We start from the raw sequence: 8242 nt of genomic DNA on the forward strand, positions 1-8242 counted from the left end.
ATCGTCTAGAAAAATCCTAATTTCCCGCTAGGTTCACAGTAAGAACGTATTCAACTCTCCTATATGATGTGTGCATCGTGTCATGCAGCTGATACATTAATAGTACACTTTAAATTGGAACTAATCAATAAATATACTAGTTTAAAATTAAATTATGTCAAAAGGAATAGCTGAGCTGGAGAGATAGATAGATAGAGAGAGAGAGAGAGAGAGAGAGAGAGAGAGAGAGAGTGACAGAGACATGTGTATGATTCTCCTTCAATAACATATCTAACAATGTATATGGTGAAACTACATAGATGTCACCAAAACAGCGTTGAAGTAAAATTAAATATTATTGATTGCCGGTTACAATTTAATCATTTACTTTGTAACATGATTCAAGGTTCTTTCCACTGAACGTGCCACTTGTAAGCTCGTTAAGCTTGTATTCCTGAAACAAAATCAAATTCATCCTTTAGCGATCATGATGGTTAAAGTAAACATTTGTATATGTCCATATATGTTGATACAAGTGTAACATTGTGCCCACAATTTACAAAATATACAATACTGTTGCATGTACAACGTCATTGTATTAATTTAGCACCAACATTGTTACTCTCATTAATTTTGAATTATTCTATACTGGTGTCTCTAGAACATTGTATACTATATATTGTACATAAATCTAAAGAAACAAATTAGGTGAGTGGTACAAAGACATGGAATGTCAAAAGTACATTATTTAAGATGAAGCCTGTTCAACCTAAAATTTCAAAACCATTGGATATGTTTTAAAGTTACAAAACTTTGCGTGAAACATTCAGTATTCATGGAACAGTATCGATTATATTCAAGCACCTTATGTAAAAATGCACAATGCATATTACCATAACGACGTTAGGTTTCAAAATTAAAGGAAGTCGGTCGTTCAAATACAACAAAATTTCTACTCGTCAGTTTATTTAAATAAATTGAAAAGGCTTCATATTTTAGTTATTCAAAACACATACTTACCCTCACTTTTGTATCTACTTTCCAGTCACAGGTTGATTGAACAGCATGAGTATTATGATAAGTATCACGAAGATATCTACAAAGAAAACAGAGTCAATAAAGAAAAAGAGAATGTAGACAGTGTGGAAGTAAACCGTATAATATAATATATCTCATATTTGCTTATGTTTTCATAGCTTCCAGATCAATCCAAATATTGTATTCTACTTTATGTCGCGTGAATATTAATCCAATCTAAAAAATAGAAATGTTTTCATTTATATTCTGATCATGTATGCAGTTGCATGTTTATGTTTTTCCTATGCGGAAAGAGAAAGCAAACTAGGTACATTAGACTGACCAAATTGTTTTAATATTAAACATATAATGCTTATTAACAAATTTAATTTTCCATCACACTTTACAATTTATTAGCTCTCAGTTGTCTCCGCATTATGTTGAGTGACAAATTGGAGCATGATTTCTAATCACACCAATTTTCACCATAAATGATCGAAACCATACGGTGCTTAACGATCCATATATATTCATTTATTGCTTTTGATAATGCCAAGATACTCCATTTTACGGTAACCTAAATGTTCTGGTTTTAACATAGTTCTTGATCTGACAAATGAAACAGTGTAGATACCTTAATTACACACGGTACTAATTATACGGAAGAACTGTGAACCAGTCTAGAAATGAATGAAGAAATAACAGAGTATTTACGGGTTTGGTGGTCCATAATTGGTTAATAATGAAAATTATCATTTTAGTAAAAATATCTTTTGAGAGCTTATCCTATATGTAATTTTGACACAATATTGACAAATTTCTACTGATGCAATTTTAGCATTCTTACAGGCTTGACTCAGGAGTACTCAATAATGAAAGTAGCACCTGATTCAGTTACTGCAGAATCAATGACATGTGTTTCATGCACATGTATGTAAACAAAATGCCGCGTGTCATGTGGTGTTCTCCACACATAAGCTTGCACCAATGTTACATGTGCATGGAGAATTATAGGTCTCATCATCAGCACCCAGAAATTTTAAGTTATTGAATTTTGAATATGATGGTGTTTCCATATGTTTACTATTGGAGTTGAATTAGTACCGTGTGTCCTATATGCGACCTATACCATAATAGGAGCTAGTTGTTTGCATGGTTACCATGTGCATCCAGAGTATCATTTTCGTGGTTTTTGCATATGACAATCATAATGGAATCTTTTTTTTCATGGTTTTCATGCGATTTTTTAGAAAAATTCTTTACAAAAGACAGATGGTGATGGTTTTATACACTGGACAGTGGCAGTAGATAGCTCAGGCCATGGGTAAAAGAGCATAGTATGGCCTGATGGCAGAATTTCATATGATGGTGCCCACAGATTAGCCTATATGGTTAAATACCATTTAACACATGCAACAATTCCCCAAAAGGGGGTGGGGGAAGATTTTATATGTAAGCCACTTATGTCACAATTATTTATGTATCAATACTGATCATTTAACTTTAGAGACACACTCAGCAGATCAAAGCAGAGAGCATTGTAAAAATCAAGGACTGTGCACAAAACTGCACATGCTGCATTGCCTCGACCTGTAAATTGCATTATTATATGTCGAGTCGCATTGAATATCAATTATATCTGTCTTATTCCTTATCATAGAATTGAACTCCTTGACATCTATATGTTCAGCATGTTTCTCATATTGTTACATTAAATATTTTGGCAAACAGTATTGGATCTTTTCTGCATACCTTTTGTTGAGGGAGCAGGGAGGGACATTTTCACTTAAAATAATAGTTTTCAACCCTTCATTCCCAATATAAGTCTGCAAAAGTCCTATTTGTATTGCATTATTTACACAGGCAGTTTTTCTTCTCCAACCTCTCTTTATACAGTTGAAACATTCTTGATGTATAACTGCATGGTGAACATATTGCTCTATCCCACCACACCTGACCTCTTTTTCTTCATGTACCAAGTCCCATGATATAAAACCTTTATTGTAATGGTGTTGGAACTGGTGCTCTCAGAACACATAATTGCACATCTCAACATTATTTCCTGTGTGCACTGAGCGATATGTGTTTTGTTCACCAGATATGTTGTTGTGAATAGATGAAAACAAGCTTAATGTCAGAAATATGGTTTCATATTTTGAAACAAAAGCTATTTATAAAGCCAACATTGCTCTGCACTTACTATCAAGTAATAGTAAGAAATCATTTAGCTGTAAATTAGAGCTTGCTACTTGGTTTGCCAAATCAAGGTGTATTACCTCCCCTTTGACTGTAATTGAGTGATTGCAAGGTTTGCTTTGTTTCTCTTTTGTTCAATAATTTATGCACTTTATTCAGCTTTATATTAAAAAGTAAAAAATTTAACACTGCTTATAGTGGAAAGTAGCCAGAGCAATGAATTTGAGACTTTTTCTTAACTTTTTATGAGTTTTGGGTAAATGTGGGTATAAATTTATGTATTTGACAACTTTAATATGCAATTCAATGGTAATTTTTATGAGTGTCTGCATATTGCATAGAGACATGGACTTGTCTTGGCATTGCAAAGTTTTTAACACTTTTCTCCACCTTCAGCATACTTAATAGCTTGAGGCGTAACAGTTTGTACATACAGTTTCTGTCTCCAACATCAATGTCAGCATTATAGGAACTTTGGATAGCTTTTTCAAATTTGTCTCTTGTTGTCCTTATGTAACATATCTCATGTTGCTGTGTCTTTTGGGTTGATGCACATTTTCCCCCTTGTTGTGGGGAACATTACCAGGCTTGAAGAAATTACTCTATTCTTTGCTTCCTCACCCTTCCCCATAGTTTTATACTAAAAAGTAGCATATGTTATTTAATTATTCAGTATAATAAAGCTTATGAAACGTTTCTTTGACTTTTATGCCTTTTTATTAAGATTTGGGGTGATGAATCACTTGTGATGATAGCTTAAATAAGTTTGGAATGTCAGCATCTCTTGATGCTTCATGGGTGTGTGTATTTGTTTTAGTCACAAAAGGGCAATGGCCTCTTATCATTTTGACCTGTCATGTGGCACACTTATTTGTTTTGTTTGATTGATGTGAATAGGGATGCACTGCATCTTATTTCTGTGAGAGTCAGCAAGAATAGAAATGCAATTTTGAAATTTAAAACATTTAAAACTTGTCTTATAGCCAATGAGAGATGAAAATACAATGCGTCATGTAATTTGATACCCTGTGATGTCATACTTGCTGATGTCAGCATGCTTGTGTTTCTTTTGTGTAGCATGCATGCCATATAAAGATAACATGAAGATACAAAGGCACAAAATAATTATTTTAATAACAAGAATAAGCCACTAATAAGTACAATACAACACAGTAACATGTAATGCGGATGCAATTTAGCTATAGACATTGGTATCACATAAAATGCTATTGCACTATTACCCATGCACAAGAATGGCCAATGCTTTCTTACAATTATGCTCCAATATCAATGAGAAAAATACAACTTTTTCTAAAACATTTAACTCTGGTTATAGGACACACTGTACTAATTATACGGAATAACTGTGAACCTGTCTAGAAATGGGTGAAGAAATAATAGAGTATTTACGGGTTTGAGAGCTTATCCTATATGTAATTTAAAAAAAAATATAGACAAATTTCTACTGATGCAATTTTAGCATTCTTACAGGCTTGACTCAGGAGTACTCAATAATGAAAGTAGCACCTGATTCATTTGGTGCAGAATCAATAACATGTCTTTCATGCCGCAGGTCATATGGTGTTATCCACACATAAGTTTGCACCAAGGTTAGATGTGCATGGAGAATTATAGGTCTCATCATCAGTACCCAGAAATTTTAAGTTATTGAATTTTGAATATGATGATGTTTCCATATGTTTACTATTGGAGATAAATTAGTACCATATGTCCTTAAGCATTCATTGTAGAGTCACAGATCTTACACTATGCAGTGTATTATTACTGCGGGATGGGTAGTCACTGCAGTGATGGTAATTTTAATAAGCCAATATTCTTTGCTGTGCAACCTAAGTTTATATTTCTCTCTGCCCTTTACAAAACTTTAGATATAAAAGATCGCTCAAACATATTAAATAACACGTTTCATAACTTAGACCGAGTGTGGGAAATGGACAGACAGAATCACATCACCGTTATGAAATATTCAAGCACCAAGAAAAGTAGATAATTGTGTATAAATACGGCCATTATTCAATATATATATATATATATATATATATATATATATATATAAGGAGATGTGAAAAAAATAATATGGTACTCATATATAAGGAGATGTGAAAATGATAATATGGTACTCACATATGAAACTACTACCTCCTCCTCCTCCGTAACCTCCATACCCGCCGTACGGACTTCCGATGAGGTATCCAGAGGCCATACCGATTGTTGAAATAAATGCAGTTATGCAGAGTACCAACAGGAAGTTCATGACTACAAAATAGAGATACATTAAGAAACGTGGGCAATAGCATTCATCATTTTTATAAACTAATTCAATGTTACAGTAAAGAAAGTACACATTTAGTTGGGAGACACATTTGTCGTATCCTGTTTCCGTGTGAAAATTTGTGAAATGGAATATACTGTTTCTTATATGCAGACTTCGCTCATAATTATGTTTACTGTGAGCTCAAGAATAAATATATTAAGAAATGAATTAATATAACATGTCTAAATAATCTTTTGAAACGGTAACAAAGTCTATGGTCCTAGACGGTAAGGCGCAATACAATAAAACTAGACTTACCTGCTATAGTACCTGAATTGTACTTATAGTTCGTGAGTAGAAACGGGACTCGTGAACATAATATTGCTAAGCTCAGTTTATATACGAAACACACGACATATTTGATAACATGGCTTTAAAATATTATGTAATTTCTAGTTATTTCCTCAACACGACCGGAAGGACGTGCTTCGCAAATATATCATTCTAAAACTAAGGCAATAAATGCTGTCAAATATGTAACAGTGTAAAATGTGCTATTGGCTAATTGTGACTCGGAAGTGCAAAATAATCATTGATGGAGCAGTATCTTCTCTCATATGTTTGACCGTACACTCGGATATGTATTTATTTCTATTTCAATAAAACATATCAAAGAATGCGGCTAGCAGAGGAATGCTGAAGCTACGTTTGTTTGATATCAGACACAGAATTTGAAAGAAACGTTATATATGCAAGAGATAAAATGATTTAGAAAGGTATGATACGCTTCAAAAATATTTAAAGTGACAATCAATTACCAGGTTGTATACGCATTTTAAAGTTCAAAGGGAATGTGATGTAATGTCATGGGAGTAGTTTGAAAGAAATAGCTATTTCTGGGAAAGAATGAACTATTCATTTCTGCAGCGATATCAGGAGCATATATAAAGATAACTTATGCGTTTAGAAAGGGAATCGTCATTCCTGTGGTACAGAAACGATCGTACACAATGATGCATGTTTGAAAGAAATGGCAAAGGCCAATACTATGGTGTTCATGGTTTGGGACGTGCAAAAGAGTTTTGTGATGTACAATTAGTTTATAATATGTGTTTAACCTTTGTCTGTGATATGCCGCTCATATTTGTAGGTAATAACTATTTTTCTTAATGATGTTTTAGATGTAGGTCTAGCCATTTGAATTGTGTTTCGGGATTTTATATAAGGTTGTGTCAAACAAAATTATGAATTCCGGTTTAGTTCAGTGTTAGGAATCATTTTCTGGTGTGTTCAGGTATAATTTGAGAGGAAACGAGTATTTAAATCATTTTCTCATTATTAAAGTACTCATCAATTTCATCGACTAAACGAGTAGTTTGAGATTATTGTGAATTACGTCAAAGATAGTCTAGATATATCGTTGTGATACATAAAATTCTTGGTACAACCACCTTTTCAAGACAACTGATACATCAGCACATTCAACATTGGAATTTAGGCGGAACACTATATGCCTTTGGTCTAATGGTAGAACCTTAAGCATTTGTTTGGATGTAATTCACGTTTCTGTAACTTCCTCTCGAATATTCTCTTTACGACACTGATAAATACCTTTATATATTGCATTTCATTAAGCGGATAGTTTTCATCTTTATGTTACTTAGTTTAAGGCTATATAGTCATAATACAAATGTTGGTGTCGTCTATAATCTTAATTTAAATTAAACTGTTCCGATATTTTAAATATTGGTCTTAAACATAAACTGACTCTTCATCGTCCCTGTTAATGATTTTACCTTCGAATGTCTAGTGAACGAATGGTTTAAAACCAACACAGGAATGTTTAGAGCCTTTGGAGATGGACGATATGATATTTCTGACATTATAGACTCTGTAAAAACGAAGAGGTAAATATAAGTTTAGTTCAATGTTTGTTGGTAGGTCAAAGTTCGTTTGGTAATACTTTGATTGTGATTAGTAAGTTTATCTCTGTATTACATAGCAAAATATTTGAAGTCAAAACCAAACAATTCGGAATTGGAATTAACAAAGCTTCAGCTTTAGAATGAGAAAATAACAGGAAATACAAACGCAGATTAGAGAAGAAAGGAAATGCAGCGAGAGCGGGAACTAATCGAGGGGTTTGTAGTAGAGATTAATACAATCAGAAATTTTACGCGGTGAACACCAGCAGTTACATATGGGCATACCAGCTCTGGTATGATAGCTTTCAAAACAATTAGGCTTTTACCTCTTTCTTGGGGAAAGGTAGATAACAAGATTCATCACTTGGAGAAAGCTTGAAATGGCCAAGAGAATATTAGACTTAATTATTACAACGTGTGCGTATTGACAAAGACCAAGAAGTCTACACTTCACTGTCGGTACAAAACAGAGTTAAGTATGATGCACCTATGAAATGTATCTTGAGAGTTTCTGAGATTGTGCCTGAGGCATATCGATAAATGTTTAGGACATGTAAAGCAGAAGCCGGACTATCCCTTTTCGAATTTGCAAGCGAAAATATATATTCCAGTGGTGGCGTTTAGCCAAGAAGGTTGATCAAAATTATATAATCTCAAACAGCTTATATTAGTTGAAGAATTCATGAATTGCATCAAAAGAGATGTAAAGAAATATTTTTATTTGAGGAAGAGGTATACATTTGAAAAATACTGCTGCAACAGCTGTTGACTAGTTGTTGACCCACAAAGTATCTTTAGTCAATATCTCTTTCTCTCGGCAGTGTTTTGTAAAGGAAATCCTTTTGGTCCC

At 33.4% G+C, this 8242-nt stretch overlaps 1 long non-coding RNA gene across 1 annotated transcript; it reads right to left on the reverse strand.

Moving 5' to 3' along the window:
- Window positions 1-343: 343 nt before the first annotated feature.
- Window positions 344-5907, reverse strand: LOC149797590 (uncharacterized). Its single transcript, XR_016421536.1, has 4 exons — window positions 5786-5907; window positions 5338-5469; window positions 1000-1075; window positions 344-433 (listed from the first exon to the last, which is right to left on the reverse strand). It is a non-coding gene; the product is annotated as an uncharacterized LOC149797590 (long non-coding RNA).
- Between the last annotated feature and the right edge of the window lie 2335 nt (window positions 5908-8242).

The sequence above is a fragment of the Sinohyriopsis cumingii genome, chromosome 6 (genome assembly GCF_028554795.1).
Source record: "Sinohyriopsis cumingii isolate HCF-2022 chromosome 6, ASM2855479v2, whole genome shotgun sequence".
Lineage (NCBI taxonomy): Eukaryota > Metazoa > Mollusca > Bivalvia > Unionida > Unionidae > Sinohyriopsis > Sinohyriopsis cumingii.